This window comes from Macaca fascicularis, chromosome 8 (genome assembly GCF_037993035.2).
Source record: "Macaca fascicularis isolate 582-1 chromosome 8, T2T-MFA8v1.1".
In the NCBI taxonomy this organism is placed as follows: domain Eukaryota; kingdom Metazoa; phylum Chordata; class Mammalia; order Primates; family Cercopithecidae; genus Macaca; species Macaca fascicularis.
In genome coordinates, this window is record NC_088382.1 from 132,921,242 (window position 1) to 132,939,272 (window position 18,031).

At 44.2% G+C, this 18,031-nt stretch overlaps 2 protein-coding genes and 1 pseudogene across 6 annotated transcripts in view; 1 reads left to right on the top strand and 2 right to left on the bottom strand.

Annotated features, from left to right (window-relative positions):
* C8H8orf76 (chromosome 8 C8orf76 homolog) overlaps window positions 1-2,121 on the bottom strand; it is a 56,775-nt gene extending 54,654 nt beyond the window's left edge. Inside the window, exon 1 of the mRNA XM_005564023.4 lies at window positions 1,957-2,121. The gene's annotated coding sequence lies outside the window, so the exon portion shown is untranslated. The remainder of the gene's footprint in view (window positions 1-1,956) is intronic.
* Window positions 1-3,250, bottom strand: part of ZHX1 (zinc fingers and homeoboxes 1) — a 28,374-nt gene extending 25,124 nt beyond the window's left edge. Inside the window, exon 1 of one of the 5 annotated variants that reach the window (XM_045398659.3) lies at window positions 3,182-3,250. The gene's annotated coding sequence lies outside the window, so the exon portion shown is untranslated. The other 4 variants (XM_065519588.2, XM_005564020.5, XM_005564021.5 and 1 more) reach the window with 4 other exon arrangements.
* An 11,661-nt stretch (window positions 3,251-14,911) lies between these two features.
* LOC102119791 (peroxisomal multifunctional enzyme type 2 pseudogene) lies at window positions 14,912-17,794 on the top strand (annotated as a pseudogene).
* The last annotated feature ends 237 nt before the right edge of the window (window positions 17,795-18,031 follow it).

An 18,031-nucleotide genomic window follows, 5' to 3' on the forward strand; every position in this document is an offset into this window, starting at 1 on the left:
ACAAGAATGGTTCAAGAAATCTCTATGAATCATCACTATCATCAGTTACCCAAGTATTACTCTTTCTCATTTTAATCCGATTGTTAAATAAGGAATCTGAAGAGGTACTTCAACAAAAAAGATTCATTGGTAACTGAAATGCTATCATTTTGTATCGAAAAGCTCCACGATTATACATTTTACTTTGTATAAAATTAGTCTGCTTAGCCCTCAAATGCTTTGGGAAAGGAGAGAAAAACTAAAAGGAAAAAAATATTCATGAAAGCCCTTTTTCTTTTATGTCCTGTTCCCGCATTATTGTCAATGGCAGCACTCACATTTCTTTTGCTTAAAAATCAGGAGTCAGATTGCTACTTTAGAAATTAAAATAATCGATGGGTATACTAGGGTCAATTTCCCTGTTAAAACCAACTCCTGCTCACCTTCACTCCCAACAAAAAAACGAATGACTTTTTCAGAATAATTTTTCATACACAAAGATAATTAATGTAGCACCATACAACACAAATTAAAGCTTTCAGACAAAGACTGAGAAACAATGACCAATACCAACAAATCTAAAGTGCTCTTATATATGTATACACACAACACACACCCCAAACCAAATATTAACTGTTCCTGGGGGAAAACTGCTTCTTCCTCCCTAACCGTGAACCGCTGTATATTTTCCAATTTTGTTATTTTCCTTTTTCTGCTATCACATTAACCTCCAAAAGAATTGCTTAAGTTACATGGAATCCCAGCCTAATCACATCACAACTTCTCTCTCAGCCTTTTCTTACGTTTTTCTCTCAAAGATTATCTCTTCGCATTTTTTTTTTTTTTTCTAATAGCTGGGTTGAGTTGACAGAAAGGGCTGTGGAATTCCTGCTGTCCGATGTCTTCCCTGTATTTCTCTTTTCTCATCCCTAGTCCCTGTTCTAATTCTCCTGCCTGCTGTTTCTCATTGACGCCTTCCCAGCTGCTGGATCCTTCACTAACCTAAGCTAAGGATATCAAATTGGAATCTTTTCCTTCTCAGGGGCTATGCTCTTTCCTTACAGTTACCCACGGAGGAGAGAGGACAGGAAAGGTACTAAAACAAAGAATTGCCAAGTCCCTTTACCTCCAACTTTGGTGTAAATATATAAGGAAAGGGCATCTGCCAGGGCTCTTCTTTCCTGCCCTTAGACTTTGTTCCTCTCAAACCTCTCCTTCCCAGCCTTTTATTCCCCTTGAGGAATTAGCAGATTGTTCACTGTGGGCCCTAAGGCTTGGAGGATTCCCATGGGTCAGCCCCCACACCCCCCCGCCCCTACCATCCTCTTTAATTAACTTCTCCCTAAATCCCAGGGCTTCCTCACAATCGTAATATGGTTCTTAAGGACTCAACTCCCAGTCTTCCCCAAAGTTGGGACATGGCCTGGCCCCGAAACGGGTGCGCACAGCCTTCCTTGAACTGGAGGTAAGAACTTCTCCCGAAGGGTTTGCTCGGGCTCCAACCTCAGTCAGTGCGCTCAGCTCCAGCAAGAGAATCTCTCCTTACCCTCAGGGAGACTGAGTCCCCACGAAGTAGCCACACGCCCCCGGAGGACAGCACTCCCGACCTCTCTAGGACTCCCAACATCACTGGGGTGCTCCCTCCGGCGGCGCCCTCCGCTGGGAATACGCAGTCTTCACTCCCCTCAACAATCCTAAATTGCTCAGTCCTCACCAAGGCAGGGGGCTGAGATTTTCCCTCCAGAGAGCCCCCCGCCCCCAAGCTCTTTCGGTGGCGGAGACACCCAAAAAGAGCGAGGGAGGCTGTGGGTCTATCTGTCCCTCTGCGGCGACTGCCCAGCCGCGAGACAGGCCCAGTCCGTCCCCTTGGACGCCCCGCGCCGGGTCCACCACGCCACCGGCCGCCGCGAGCGGGCTCAGCCCCAGGGGTCTCTTCTGTGAGGTCACCCTCCTCCCGCCGGGCCCCGCGCCACTCGCCTTTCCCGTGCCGGCCGCGGACTCTGCGCTCCGGTTCCCACCCGCAGCCCAGAGTCTCCAGGCTCGCTGGTCGCGGGGCCGGCTCACGCCACTACCTGCAGGGGCCGCCGCGCCTCTCAGCGCCACGCCGCCGCCATCTTGCATTTCAAACCGGCTGCACTTTTCAGGGAGTCAACTCTGACCTGTGAACCCTAAACCCGGAACCGCTCGGCGGGCCCGCAAAGGGGCCTCAGCAGCTCGGTGGCCCCGCAGAGCGTGGGGACCCAGGGTGGGGGTGCGAGGAGAGGCGCGCGCCCCAGCGGCCGTCGGGGGCGGAGGGGGAGGGGAGAGAGCCGGTCAAGGAGGGGCCTTCCCGCGCGCGCGTCCTCCGCGCGCCCCCACCCCGTACGGCGCCGGGCTCTCCACGCCCAGACCCTGCTACTCCACTGCGGTCCGACCCCGGCCCCTAGTCCGGGGATTGGCGCACCGCGGGAGGTAGGGAGCCGCCCCGCCCCCCTGTCAACAGAAGCCCCGCCCCAGGCGGCGGAAGCTCCGCCCCCTGTCAGGAGAAGCCCCGCCTTCCCAGGGCTCGAAATGGCCCCGCCCTTTGCCGGCGACCGCTCCGCCCACTGTCGACGGAAGCCTAGTCTTCTCTCGGGTCAGCACAGAAGGCAGCCCCGCCTTCCTTGCGCTCCGCCTTCCTAATGTCACTGCTGGATCGTGAGAGGTAAGCATGCTGGCTTCTACTGAAACGCCCCTTGTCATCACACGCCTATCCCCAGGGGAGACACGACCCAGGCCCCGCCCCTTTGGGCGGAAGCCCCGCCCCTCCGAGACCGCCGCGAGTCCGGCTGGGAACCCCGTGCCCTGACAGATGTCGCCGCGCCCCTTGTCAGCGGTAGCTCCACCTCTCCTCGCTCCTCCGCAGGCCGCAGCTCCACCCGCTGACACCGAAAGTTCAGTTCAGCCGCACTTGGAACCGCCGAGTAAGGCGGAGCCGCCCTCTGTCCCTCAGCCGCCCTCCTCCCCTCGAACAGCCACTCTCTCTTCCCGAGACTTCTTTCCGAGTCGAGGGCTTCACATCTCGACGGCTTCCAGGGAACCAGCCCTGCAGCGGGGTCAGCGAGTGCCCGGGCTTTCGGGAACACCGCCCGGCGTCGCCGACCCTCTCCACTCACTTTCCCTTTCCCCCGCACCGCCGTCAGAACGAGGAGGAACAGAACCAAAGCGGAGAGCGGCAACTCACCCTCCAGCCGCTCCACACGCCGGGTCCTGGACGCTCGAGCGCTCCTGGGCCCCTTGACGTTCACTCCCCACCCCCATCCCAGTCGCGGACCCTTTGTGCAGAGCTCCGCTGAGCCACATTAATCCTAAAAGCACAGCAGAGCTCCGCTGAGCCACATTAATCCTAAAAGATGCAGTTGTTTCAAGTGGAAATATGATTTTTTTTTTTTTTTTTTTTTTTTTGAGACGGAGTCTCGCGCTGTCGCTCAGGCTGGAGTGCGATGGCGCGATCTCGGCTCACTGCAACCTCCGCCTCCCGGGTTCAAGCGTTTCTTCTGCCTCAGCCTCCCAAGTAGCTGGGATTACAGGCGCCCATCACCTGACGCTGGGCTAATTTTTGTATTTTTAGTAGAGACGGTTTCACCATGTTAGCCAGGCTGGTCTCGAACTCCTAACCTCAAGTGATCCGCTAGCCTCGGCCTCCCAGAGTGTTGGGATTATAGGAGTGAGACACCGCGCCTGCCCGTGGAATCTGTTGAAATCAGTGTTCTACAATGTTCTTTTTATTTATAGGTTTCATCTTAGAATCCTAAAACTTGTGTAGGATGAGGCTTAATCTTATAAGCAAAGGTATTCAACCCTGCCACATTCCACACCCTGTATTTACAACAAAAAATACAACACTGCTTTACTCCTCTGGAATTAAATTCCTAATGCATACTATCTCTACAAATAATTTCGAGAAACCAATGTAATGTTCTAATAAAGGTGAAAAAATAGAAAGTAGTTTATAATAAAATATGTACTAATATCAAGAAAAAATTTAAAATTTAACAGAGTTTTCACAATGCGAATACTCTGCCACCAATACAATGCAAAACAAAAACTTCCCCCCGCAAAACTTCAGTACGCCCCCAAGGGGCAGTACTGCCCTCACTGGGAACCTCTTTAGACCAAGGAAGGGTCTGGAAATGCTTCAAATAGAGAAATTCATTCTTTTGTCTACACATTTAATGACAAGTTTTCTTTTGTTCGTTTGTTTTTGTTTGTTTGTTTGTTTGTTTGTTTGTTTGTTGGAGACGGAGTCTTGCTCTGTCTCCCAGGCTGGAGTGCAATGGCGCGATTTTGGCTCACTGCAACCTCTGCGTCCCAGGTTCAAGCCATTCTTCTGCCTCAGCCTCTTGAGTAGCTGGGATTACAGGCACGCGCCACCACGCCCGGCTAATTTTTGTATTTTTAGTACAAACGGGGTTTCACCATGTTGGTCAGGCTGGTCTCGAACTCCTGACCTCATGATCTGCCCTCAGCCTCCCAAAGTGCTGGGATTACAGGCGTGAGCCACTGCACCCGGCCAATGACTAGTTTTTGTGTGTGCCAGTGTATGCCAGGCACTGTGGGAGATGTACGGCTGAGTTAGGCAACATTCCTGTCTTCCAGGAATGTACAGCCTAGTGGCCAAGCAAAAACAGTAGCATAAAGATGTCTCAAGTGAAAGGTAAGAAGAGACCCCTTTAGGGACGTGGAGCCGTTGACTGCAACTTCACGTTTTACCCCCACTTCCTCCCTTGCTTGCTTCTTCCTCCTCCTCTTCTTTAGCACTAGTTTATAGAGTCACTCCTCCTCCCTATAAGCTGTCTCCCTGGTTCACTGCCCAATGCCAGCAGCCCAGAATTCTCCCAGTTTTGGGTCATGCCCACAGGGCAATTCTGTCCAAGAAAACACAGTGCTGAGAACAATATCCTTAGCTGAATTGCTGCCAATTACTTGGTATCCTTCTACAAAGCAAGACTGTTATCATCACCACTCAAAAAAAAAAAAAAAAAAAAAAACTGGTTGCAGACTTAAGCAATATGAATATATGTTTAGCATAGCAGATTGTGCCAGCCCACATAAATCTGCTTAGAGATCAGCCTCGCAGAGGAACTTGTTTTTATTAAAATAAATTCATTTATAAAAATTGTAAATATGATGGATTTTAACAGCTGCGTGGCTCCAGAAGTTTTTTTTTTTTTTTTTTTAAACCATGGATTGGCACAATTAGAATAGTCTAGATTTTTTTATGCATATGTTTTGCAGTTTGTCATACTCAAACTGGTATGGCAAAACTTCAGTACTCTTAGAGATAGAAGTTGTTCAGCAGGTTTTAAAAAGCACAGCACTTTTGCTATTCAGAGCCTCTTCCACCTTTGGAACAGTGAAAAAAAATATTGGTAGGAAATGAAGAGCTTTGGATAAAAAGTTCTAAGCTCTGGTGTCATCTGAAGAGGAATCGGCTTCCAACAGCACTTTTTGTAGTAGCTCCCTTCTGTTATTATTTTTCCTTTTTCTACTTTTTGTGAAAAAGTCTTTTTTAAAAACATGATACCATGAAATAGAACAGTCAAAAAAGACATCAAACTAAGACACTTTAAACTTTTGACTATAGTTAGGCGGACTTAAGAATTTAGCCCTAGTGAAGTGCTCCCACTATTTTCTCTAATGGCTACATTAGAAGGTGAACAAAACTGTTCCTACTAAAACCAATTCAGGCTGAACAAACTTTCTAAGTCAGTTTGGGGGTCAAGCCATTTCCTGTTTCTCTTAGTGCTTGCTCTGTGAAAATAATAATATTACTGGTAATAACAACAGTAAAAACAAGTCAGTATTCTTGGTACTTGTAAAATTCCTTCCCTCCACTCTTTCCCTCTACTTCTAGCATAGGACCATATATAGGACTACAGGACTATAGATGCAAAACAAGGAAAACAGAGAGGAAAACTGATTTTCCAGTATTCATTCAAAGAGTAACACATTGATACACTTTATATTTTAATCATAGTGTCATCTGGGTTGATTCATTCATTGGCGTGTAACTCTATATCCACCAAAACTTAGTGTCTTGGCCAGGAAGGGTGCCTCATGCCTGTAATCCCGGCACTTTGGGAGGCTGAAGCAGGTGGATCGCAAGGTCAGGAGATCGAGACCATCCTGGCCAACATGGTGAAACCCTGTCTCTACTAAAAATACAAAAATTAGCTGAGCATGGTGGCGTGCGCCTGTAGTCCCAGCTACTCAGAAGGCTGAGGCAAGAGAATCGCTGGAACCCGGGAGGCAGAGATTGCAGTGAGCCAAGAAGATTGCACCACTGCACTCCAGCCCGGGTGACAGAGCGAGACTCCATCTCAAAACAAACAAACAATCAAAAAAACCTTGGTGGCTATATCAGCATGACTTCTAAGGAAAAAGTGGCAGTATATATTTTTTAACCTAAAAACTTAGCATACGAATAACCCTAGGGAACACCCCACCAGAAAACAACACTAGAGTGAGAAAATGCAATAATTCACTGTGTTTCAGTCTTTGCAGAGAAGTCTAAGTAGCAGCCCTTAAATTTTAACGTTCATGAAAATTATGGAGAACTTTCTTTAAAAATAGATTCTCAGACCCCACTCCTGGGAGAGTCTAATTCAGTGGGTCTGGGATGAGGTCATGAATCTACATTTGACATGCAGCTGCAGACTTTGAGAAATACTCGTCTAAACAAATGCTTATAATTAAGGAAAAAATTCTTGTAGAAATAACTAAGGGTTACAAACTACAAAAACTCTGAGAAGAGGTACCGTTCCTAAAATTGTCAGTTACATGGACATCAACACTGGGAAGGAAATGCCTTCAGTCATTAAGAACTTTCAGACCCATTGCAGACTTTCCATATTCTAGGAAAGGTCATTAAACTCAGAGCACTTTGGATATGTTATCCCATTATATCCTCCTGGTATCTCTGTGAGATAGTGAGTATTGTTTGCAGTTAACATATGAGGAAGCTAAAGTTTGGAGACATTAAGCTACCCAGGATAAGTAAGCTGGATTTTGAATCCATCCTGACTAGTCCTAAATCCTAATAAAGATGTTACAGACACTGCTTCTAAGAAAGAAGGCATTGCATTCGCCAAGCTACAGTGTGCACTGGATTTGAGACCTTTCACTGTCATTGAAGTCAGATGGTCACTGTCAAATCCCAGATTCTCTGCCACTTGCTAACTGTATCAGGAAGTACAAACCCACCAAAATTTAGTGGCTTAAAAAATGAAGCAATTATTTACCTCAGAGGTTTGTGGGTCAGCTGGGTGAGTCTGCTCATCTAGATGGTTCTGAACTGGAGCAGGTTTGGCCGATCTCAGCTGGACTTGCTCAGGCATCTGTGGTCAGCAGGTGGGCTGTCTGGGGGCTGTCTGGTCTAGGACAGCTGCATTCGTATGTCCAGGGGCTGGCTTATGCAGGACGGCTGCAGCCACACCTTCAGTGGATGGCTGGCTGTTGATCACAGCGGGAACTGGGCCACGTGTCTCATCTTCCAGTAGAATAGCCTGGACTCATTCATAAGCAACCACAGGGTTCCAAGAAAGCCAGAAGCAGCCTTTAAGGTCTCTTGAAGCCTAGGCTCAGAGCTGACATAACTGTCGTTTCTGCCACATTTTGCTGACCAAGGCCAATCACAGAGCAAGCCCTGATTCCACCTCCTTTTTTTTTAGAGAGAGAGAGGCAGGGTCTTGCTGTCGCCCAGGCTGAAGTGCAGTGGCACAATCACAGCTCACTGCAGCCTTGAACTCCTGGGCTCAAGGCATCCTACCGCCTCAGTCTCCCGAGTAGCTAGGACTACAGGCGTGCACTGCCATTTTCGGCTTGATCCCACCTCTTGAAAGCAGCTGCAAAGTCACATCGCAAAGGATGAGGTTACAGGAACGGCAAACAATGGTGGCCATTTCTGTCATTGAGTTACCACACTATGTGACTGAGGGCAGGTTTCTTAACCTGTCTATGTTTTCACTCATCTGTAAAATGAAGATAACATTACAATTGTTGTGTCCTAGCTCAAAGGGTTAATAGTTCATGAAAAGCGCCTGGCTTACCTTAACTGCCCAGAAAATATCAGCCTGATGATGCTCTCTATGGTCTTTCCAGCCTGAAAGTCTTATGAATCTGCATGGAAGAGAGACCAGACTGATGTATGTGGCTCCTCAGGGAAGGACGTTGGCCCTGATTTTCTCACTCTTGATTTCATACTGTTCCAGTCAACACAGTTCTGGTTGTGAGGTACAGAAACTCTCGTAAGCTAGCTCAATCCAGGAACGAAAGCTACTCTTTGACCCTGCAGATCTACTCCATCCTCTCCTCTCTTGTCTCCCTTTTAAACAGATTTTTTTTTTTTTTTTTTTTTTTGAGACAGAGTTTCGCTCCTGTTGCCCAGGCTGGAGTGCAATGGCGCAATCTCGGCTCACCGAAACCTCTGCCTCCCAGGTTCAAGTGATTCTCCTGCTTCAGCCTCCTGAGTAGCTGGGATTACAGGCATTGGCCAGCACGCCCTGCTAATTTTGTATTTTTAGTAGAGCTGGGGTTTCTCCATGTTGGTCAGGCTGGTCTCGAACTCCCGATCTCATGTGATCTGCCCGCCTCAGCCTCCCAAAGTGCTGGGATTACAGGCGTGAGCCGCCGCACCTGGCCTCTTGACTCCTTTTAAGTCTCCTCGAGAACATGGCCTGGCCAAGTAGCCTCAGCCAAGGAGTCCAGTATGACTGTTGAGCTCTGTTCATTAGAGCTAATGCACCAATTCCCAAATCTAAAGAGAGAACCTGATTGGTCCAGCACGTTTCTTCTTAAAAGGTCAGCTTAGTGCAATCTGCCAGGTTAGGAGGGGAAGCCAGTCTTGTGGGGAAAGAGCAGCTTTACTTGGGCAGCAGAGGCTGTAAGCAAGGACAGTTCCTTCAGAAGATGGCTGTGAGCCAGCAAAGACAGTGCTTTACATCTCCTGGACATATGTCGCCTTCTCTACAATTTGAATTTACCTTTCCATCAAATAGTGAAAGGACTCAACTTCAAGGACCTTATAAAATCCATCTCCTCTCTCTACATTTCTTGATAAAGTGGATGCATGGGGCTATTTCTCCCACGCACTCACCAAATAACTACCTCGTGCTTTAGCTCTAACATAGGCATATTATGCTAGGACTGCATATTATGGTCTGTCATTTTCATGCCTTAGCTCTAACATAGGCATATTATACTAGGACTGCTGTCAAAAAAAGTGCCACAGACTGGGTGGCTTAAACAACAGAAATTTATTTTTCTCGCAGTTCTGGAAACTAAGTATCTGAAATCAAGGTGTTGGCAGAGTTGGTTCCTTTTCTTTCCTTTTTTTTTTTTTTTTTCTTTTTTTAGTTTTTGTAGACACAGAGGTCTCACTCCCTTGCCCAGGTTGGTCTCCAACTCCTGGCCTCAAGGAATCCTCCCGCTTGGCCTCCCAAAATTCTGGGAATACATGCGTGAGCCACTGCGCCTAGCCAGGGCTGGGGTTTCTTCTGAGGGCTATCAGGGAAGGATCTTTTCCATGCCTATCTTACTGACTTGCAGATGGCCATCTTCTCCCTGCGTCTCCACATCGTCTTCCCTCTGTATATGTTGGTGTTCAAATTTGCTCTTCTTATAAGGACACCAGTACATAGGATTAGGATCTACCCTCCTGACCTCATTTTAAATGACCTCTGCAAAGACCCTATGTCCAACCTCGGTCACGTTCTAAGGCACTGGGGGTTAGGGCTTTACCCTATGAATTCTGAGGGAGTCACAGTTCAGCCCGCAGCAGGAGGAAAACAGTCATCACTATAAACTACAAAATGCAAGTAGTATCTCAGCCTGTTCTTTCCTGGGCTTATCCACAGTTCTGCATTTCGGAATGTCTTTCAGTCCCTAAGAATATTCAGTAACTACTTAACTGACTGTCTGTTGTCTGTAATTTTTTAAAGTTCCAAGTCTATGAAAAGGGTGGTCATACTGGATACTTTTTGAAAGCTTTTTATATTGTGGCGAGTTTATCTTATGTTTAATCAAATAGCATTTTGTTTACACATTGCCAAAGGCCATGGTTTAGCAGCTAACAATAGAATCACCTGGTGTTTTCTAAAAACATCTATTTTTTATTGGTCTATTCAAAGAAAGAAAAAAAATCTATGCCCCAGCTCTACCTCCGAAGATTCTGATTTATTCAGTTTATGGTGAGCTACAGGCACTGTTCTGTTTTTAAAAAACTTCCCAAATGATTCCAAAATGCAGTCAGTTTTGAGAACCACTGGCCTCAGGCAAGGGGGAAAGGAGGTAACCAACTCTGATGAAGAACCTCTACCTGCCAGGTTCTGAGGTCAGTACTTTTCTATATAACCTAATGTAATTTTCAGAGCAATCCTATGAGTATTAATACTACATCCCCCATTTTGTAGATAAGAAAATTGGGGCGTAAGATTTATTTGCTCAAGTTCCACAAGTTGTGGAGGCAGAAGTTCAAATAATGGGTTGCAGGACCCTGGTAGGGCTGGAGATTTTTCCATCAGAAGGTCGACAGCCATCATGTGAATATATTATCTCTATTTCTCCGAACAGACTAGGCTATGCTGCTGTAACAAACCCCCAATACCCAGTCTTAACATAACTTTTCAGCCATCGAGGCTTCTTTGGGCCCTCAGTGATTCTCTAGGGCAATTCGCCTCTAAGTGGTGACTCAGGGACCCAGGCTGCTTCCTCTTTTTTATACAAGGGATGTGGCTAGGTACAGGAAATGTGGTAGAGTAAATAGGTATTTTGGTGAGCAGTAAATGTTTCTTCCATGTTACCTTACCAAAAGGCATCTTTTTTGGAGAACCTGTTCCAGAAGATTGAAATGCACGTTTGACTCCACAGGCCCTCCTTTTCCACCACACAGTAAAGCTTACGGTCCATCCTTCTGTGCCTTGGATTATTAAAAAAGTCAAGGCAGGTCGGGCATGGTGGCAGACACCTGTAATCCCAGCACTTTGGGAGGCCGAAGCAGGCAGATCACCTGAGGTCAGGAGTTCGAGACCAGCCTGGCCATCATGGCAAAACCCCATCTCTACAAAAAATACAAAAATTAGCCGGGCGTGGTGACGTCAAGGCTGCAGTGAGCAGTGATCATGCCATTGCACTCAAGCCTGGGTGACAGACCAAGACCCTGTCTCAAAAAAAAAAAAAAAAAAATTGTAATATGTTTTAGCTACTTTGATCTCATTTTAGTTATGAATGTTAAAAATTGAAAATATAGACCTAGGTGTTACTACATATGCTTTTGGAATATTTACAAAAAATTTTTTAAATATAGACTGATTAGCTTGGACTTCTCACTAAGTTAATTTCTCAATTTGTAGTCTACTCACACATTTATTTCCCTCCTGTTTCATAGCTTATGCATCCAGCTATGAAACTGCAAGTATGCAATTTATAGCCAACAAGGTAATATATTGCTGTGCTTATGTTACACATATACCCAAATGTTAAACACCTTTCTGATCATACAGATAGATTTGCAGACTTTTAACAACTTACTTGAAAAATACTCGCCCAAAGCCATAATAATTTTTTTATATTTTATATTTAAATTTTATTATTTATACTTTTTATATTTAAATTTATTTTATATTTTAAAATTTTTCAGTTTACAAACACAAGGATTTTTTTTTCTGATCTTTTTCGGCCCACCTTTAAGATATTTCAGGTTTTATAACAAAAAAAGAATTTTTGCTTAAAAGCAGTTTTTAAATTTTTATGAAACATTTGTATGAACAAAGGAATATCTTCACTATAGAAACATTAAAAAATAGAGATGAGAATCCATCTATGTTTCTCCCTTCCTAGCCACTATTAGCATTTTAGTGTATTTCCAAACTGGCTATTTTTAGATGAAAGAAAATGTGTAGTTGTCTCTGACTATTCTCCTGCAAGGTTATTTGTTCTAAGAATATTTTTTAAATGTCTAAGAATATTTTTTAAATGTCTTTTTGGATAGACATTTTCATTTAGCTAGTATTTTAGTGATTATATTTCATGCAACAGCTGTGAGGTGAAGGTTCAGAAGAAACCAGGGAATTCGTTTGGTTGATGGTAATTTACATTTTCTCCCTAGTGGGATGGGAAAAAAGACTTAAGAAAAATTTAAGGAAGAAACAGAAAAGAGACATATGTAGTGGTCCTAAATATAAAACATGTAAACTCAATGAAAAAAAAATTACAGAACATAAAATTGGAGGTAACTTATTTTTATTCCTAAATAATTAAAGCAAAAGCTTGTGTCTTTTTTTAAGATCCTGATTTTCCTAAATATTCACCACAGTAAATAGCTATAATTAGGATTCATCACACGTAATCAGTTTCCAAATTATTTCATGAATACATTATCTCTTGCATTGAGCCCCCCTTTTTTCCTCACAAGTCAATCTTCAAGCCAGTTGAAGTTTCACAATGGTCCTTTAGATCAATACTTGTAGCTCACAATGTCTGTATGTCCCGGGTACTCATGTCTGGCTCCCTTTGATCTATTAAATGTTTTAGTTCCATATCTTTTGGGCATTTAAATCATTTTGATTCAGCATGTGCTCTGAAGGTAGAAGTATTTCAGGAGCCCTCTCGCTGCATGTTAAGTGCTGTTCTCTGACTCCCAGCCAGAGCTTGGATGTTGGCAGGGTTGATGGCTCAAATGTAGTGATTTCATTTCCAACCTTTGCACACTAAAAGTACATAGCCTAAACACAAAAATTCCAGATTTTTCCTCTTAGAAGCACAACTTAACATTGCCACGAATAAAACAATCTTTAAAATGGGAAGAAATTTGAAAATAAAATTGCAATGCTGTCTCAATAAAATACTGGGGATATTAATGCTGGTTTGTGAGGTCTGGTAGCTGAGAAACCTTTAAAAAGTTGTTGTTGGAGTATTTCATTTTTTTCTACTTTTATTTTTTAAAGAGAGTGGGTGTCTTAGGTTGGGCTGCCCCTAAAACAGACCCTGAGTAAGAGATATGAGGGCAAGTGGTTCATTTGGGAGATGAAGCCAAGAAGAATGAGTAGGGGAGTGGGGATATAAGAAAGGGAAGGGAAGGAAGCTAGCAACGGTACAGTTTCAAGCAGGTTGCTGCTGTGGGACCTAGTGCTCAACTCTAGTGGAGAACCTAGAGATAAGGTATAGAACACACCTCAGAGGTATCCCACCAAAGGGCCAAGGGAACAGGGGTATTATTCACCAACTCCCATCTATGTCTAGCCAGAAACTATTCACAGGGGTGTTAACTATTTGTCACTTCCAGACCACCTCCAGCGTGAGTCATGAGAAAACCCTCAGGTGGAGGGTTACAAACATTCGCAGGAAATTGCCATTGGCACGTACTGGAATGCTGAGTGCCAAAGCCATATAGTGTTTGTTCAAGGAAGGTGGTTAAGAACATGGGTTTCGAGTCACAGAGACCTCATTTAAGTCCTGCTTCTGCCACTTATGTGTGATAGTGAGTAAATGACTTAATTAGTCTCAGCGTCTGTTTCTTTATTTGTAGAATAAAAACAATACTAGAACCTACCTACTAGGCCTTTTATGGCATTGTAAGTATAAATGAGATACTGTCTATAATCCACACACAAGGTGAGTGTTCACCACATGTGTCAAATAATTGGCTCAAATGGACATGAGAGAGTAAGTCAGCAAATTTTGTCTGCTAAACTTTTGTGGCAGACAACTCCCGGGTTGCCTGCGAGGGTCACAGTTTCTTATAATGTGGGTTTCCCCTAATAATGTCTAAATTATGTGATACCGGTCTCTGGAAGGAACTAGGGTGGACGTCAGGACCAATCCAATTCTTTGGAGCCGAGAGGGTACTCTGAAGTCTAGAACAGAGAATCACTGAGTCTTAGTGGCTTTGTCTTTGTCGAGTCACATTAATGACAACTATTTTAGGAACTTCAGCCAAGGGCTTGGAGCAGGACTAGTTCCCTCTCATTGACGTTTGGTTGTTCTAAACATCCATGAGGTAATTTACATCCTTTCAAAAATGTGCCTTTTTGCTGAAGTTAGAAAGAGGATTTCTGTTACTTACAACCAAAGAATCTTAACCAATAGAACCCGTCTGTTTTTTTATTTGTGTTATTTTTCAGAGCTATATTTTAGGCTGAAGCGTGGTAGGGCAATCATGACTCACTGAAGTCTCAAACTCTTGGGCTCAAGTGATCCTCCTACCTCAGCCTCCCGAGTAGCTGGGACTACAGGCATGTGCCACTACACCTGGCAAATTATTATTATTATTATTATTATCATTATTATTATTTTTGTAGAGATGGGTCTTGCTATGTTGCCCAAGCTGGTCTCAAAATCATGGCCCCAAGCGATCCTACCGCCTCAGCCTCCCAAAGAGCTAGGATTACAGGCATGAGCCACTGTGTCCAGCAAAAACCCATCTGTTTTTATTTTATTTTATCTATTTATTTGAGACAGAGTCTCACCCTGTCGCCCAGGCTGGAGTGCAGTGGTGCGATCTCGGCTCACCGAAACTTCCACCTCCCAAGTTCAAACTCCTGAGTAGCTGGAATTACAGGCATGTCCCACCATGTCTAGCTAATTTTTGTATTTTTAGTGGAGATGGGGTTTCATCATGTTGGCCAGGCTGGTCTTGAACTCCTGACCTCAGGTGATCGGCCTGCTTCAGCCTCCCAACATGCTGGGATTACAGGTGTGAGTCACTGCACCTGGCCCCATCTGTTTTTAACCTAATTAATTAACTGCTGAATGCTCTCTTATCAGTATTTATATATAAATATAATATTTCTTGGTATTTTATACTTGTTCCCAGAGCTAGTAGAAAACAAAACAAAACTCCCACAACCTTTCAGTCCTTTCTGCAGTTATTTTGCTGACTGACTATGCAAAGCTTAGAATATACAGTCATAACTAAATGGATTTCAATCTCATGAAGGTACCCAATATGTAAACAATTAACTGTGAGAAAATCAAACTGAAAATTTGTTCTTTCATGGCCTTGGAATGAGATAAATCTAACAGAAGCAGCTTCTAAAAATATAATCAAGATGATCTTGTATCTTTTTAAAAATAAGCCATTATGAGCAAGATCCTTCTCTTCTTTTCTGAAGTATGGGCTTCCCTTCACTGTAGCCATATGTGCCTCCATTTCTTGTTAAACTCATATCTTTCTATTCTACTTTCTTGATCCTCTTCTTATCTATTTATCCAGCAATTAAGTCAACTGATACTTATTTAGTGCCAACTGTGAACTGATTGTGGTAGGTGCTAGATCTATAATCATAAAACAAAAGAAAACAAAACATCATTCCTGACCTTAAAGAGCCTATGATCTCTTAGTGAAACCAATATTAAATAAATAAGCATTAAAAAATACCGGGCACAGTGGCTCACGCCTGTAATCCCAGCACGTTGGGAGGCTGAGGCAGGTGGATCACCTGAGGTCAGGAGTTCGAGACCAGCCTGGCCAACATGTAAAACGCTGTCTCTACTAAAAATACAAAAATTAGCCAGGCATGGTGGCAGGCACCTGTAATCCCCGCTACTTGGGAGGCTGAGGCAGAAGAATCACTTGAACCCAGGAGGCAGAGGTTGTAGTGAGCCGAGAGCATGCCATTGCACTCCAGCCTGGGAGACAAGAGTGAGACTTTGTCTCAAAAAAAAAAAAAAAAAAAAAACCCTAGTCAAGGTATGTGTCACTGCATAGGCATGGGCACAGTCCTCCCCTACACCAGTGACCGATATCACCAGCTGTTGAAACTCAGTGGTGAGACCATGAGTCCAGCCTCATGCCCTGGCTTTTGTAGAAAAAGGAGCACTAGTTGTTGTGAATTATTTAAGAGGGAGTTGGTAAAGGCTCCTTAGTTGCTGATAAGGTTGTTGAAGAAATAATAAACAAAGGTGGAAAAGTGCTGGCCAACTATGATTCAGTGAAAACAGGAGAGAAGATTGTAAAGACAGCACTGGATGCTTTTAGAATAGATGTTGTGGTCAACAATGCTGGAATTCTGAGGGACCATTCTTTTGCTAGGATAAGTGATGAGGACTGGGATACCGTCCACAGAATTCAATTGCGGGGCTTATTCCAGGTGACCCTGGGAAGTGTGGGATCATATGAAGAAGCAGAAATATGGAAGGATCATTATCACTTCATCAGCTTCAGGAATATATGGCAGCTTTGGCCAGGCAAATTATAGTGCTGCAAAGTTGGGTCTTCTGGTCCTTGCAAATTCTATTGCAGTTGAAGGCAGGAAAAGCAACATTCACTGTAAAACTATTTCTGCTAATGCTGAATCAGGGTGGACTCAAATATGCCTGAAGATTTTGTGGAAGCCCTAAAGCCGGATTATGTAGCATCGCTTTAGCTTTGCCGTGAGAGTTGTGAGGAGAATGGGGGTTTGTTTGAGGTTGGAGCAGGATGGATTAGAAAATTATTCTGGGACCGGACCCTTGTAGTGGTTGTAAGACAAAATCAGCCAGTGACTCCTGAAGCAGTGAAGGCTAACTGGAAGAAGACGTGTGACTTCGAGAATGCCCGCAAGCCTCAGGGTATCCAAAAATCAACTGGCAGTGTAATTGTAGTTCTAAGTAAAATAGATTCAGAAGGAGTAGTTTCAACAAATCATATCCGTCATGCAACATCTACAGGAACATCAGGATTTGCTGGAGCTATTGGCCATACACTCCCTCCATTTTCTTCTGCTTATACAGAACTGGAAGCTATTATGTATGCCCTTGGAGTGGAAGCATCAGTCAAGGATCCAAAAGATTTTAAATTTGTTCATGGAGGAAGCTCTGAGTTCTTCTGTTTGCCTGCCTTTGGAGTTATCATAAATCAGAAATCTATAATGGGTGGAGAATTAGCAGAAGTTCCTGGGCTTTCAAGGAACTTTGCAAAGGTTCTTTATGGGGAGCAATACATGCAGTTATATAAACCACTTCCTAGAGCAGGAAAATGAAAATGTGAAACAGTTGTTGCTGATGTCCTAGATAAAGGATCTGGTGTAGTAATTCTTATGGATGTCTATTCTTATTCTGAGAAGGAATTTATGTACTATAATCAGTTCTCTTTCTCATTGGCTCTGGAGGCTTTGGTGGAAATTGGACCTGAAAGTCAAGGTAACTGTAGCCATACCTGATAGACCACCTGACGCTGTACTTACAGATACCACCACTCTCAATCCGGCTGCTTTGTACTGCCTCAGCAGAGACTGGAATCTGTCACACGCTGATCCTAACTTTGCTAGCCTAGCACGTTTTGACATGTGTACATGGATTATGTACATTTAGATTTTTTGCCAGGCATGTTTTATAATGTGTCAAAGATTCAAGATGATTAAGACTTGTTTTGCAAAACCAGTATATCCAGGGCAAACTCGACAAACTGAGATGTGGAAGGAAGGAAACAGAATTCACTTTCAAACCAAGGTCCAAGGAACTAGAGACATGTCATTTCAAATGCATATGTGAAACTTATGCCAACATCTGATATTTCAGCTAAGACACCCTCTGAAGGTGAGGAACTTCAGAATACTCTTGTATTTGAGGAAAAAGTTCACGACCTTAAGGATGTTGGGTGTGAGATGGCAAAGAAAGTAAATGCTGTATTTGAGTGACGTATTAATAAAGGTGGAAATATTGCCGCTAAGTGACCTGAAAAGTGGTTCTGGAAAAGTGTATCAAGAACCTGGAAAAGGTTTTGCTGATGCAATCATCATACTTTCAGATGGAGATTTCATGGAGGTAGTTCTAGGCAAGCTTGAACCTCAGAAGGCATCTGTTACTGGCAGACTGAAGGCCAGAGGGAACATTGTGCTGAGCCAGAAACTTCAGATGATTCTTAAAGACTATACCAGGTTCTGACTGGGCGCAGGTGGCTCATGCCTGTAATCCCAGCACTTTGGGAGGTCGAGGTAGGTGGATCACGAGGTCAGGAGTTTGAGACCAGCCTGACCAACATGGTGAAACCCTGTCTCCACTAAAAATACAAAAATTAGCTGGACGTGGGGGCAGATGCCTGTAATCCCAGCTACTC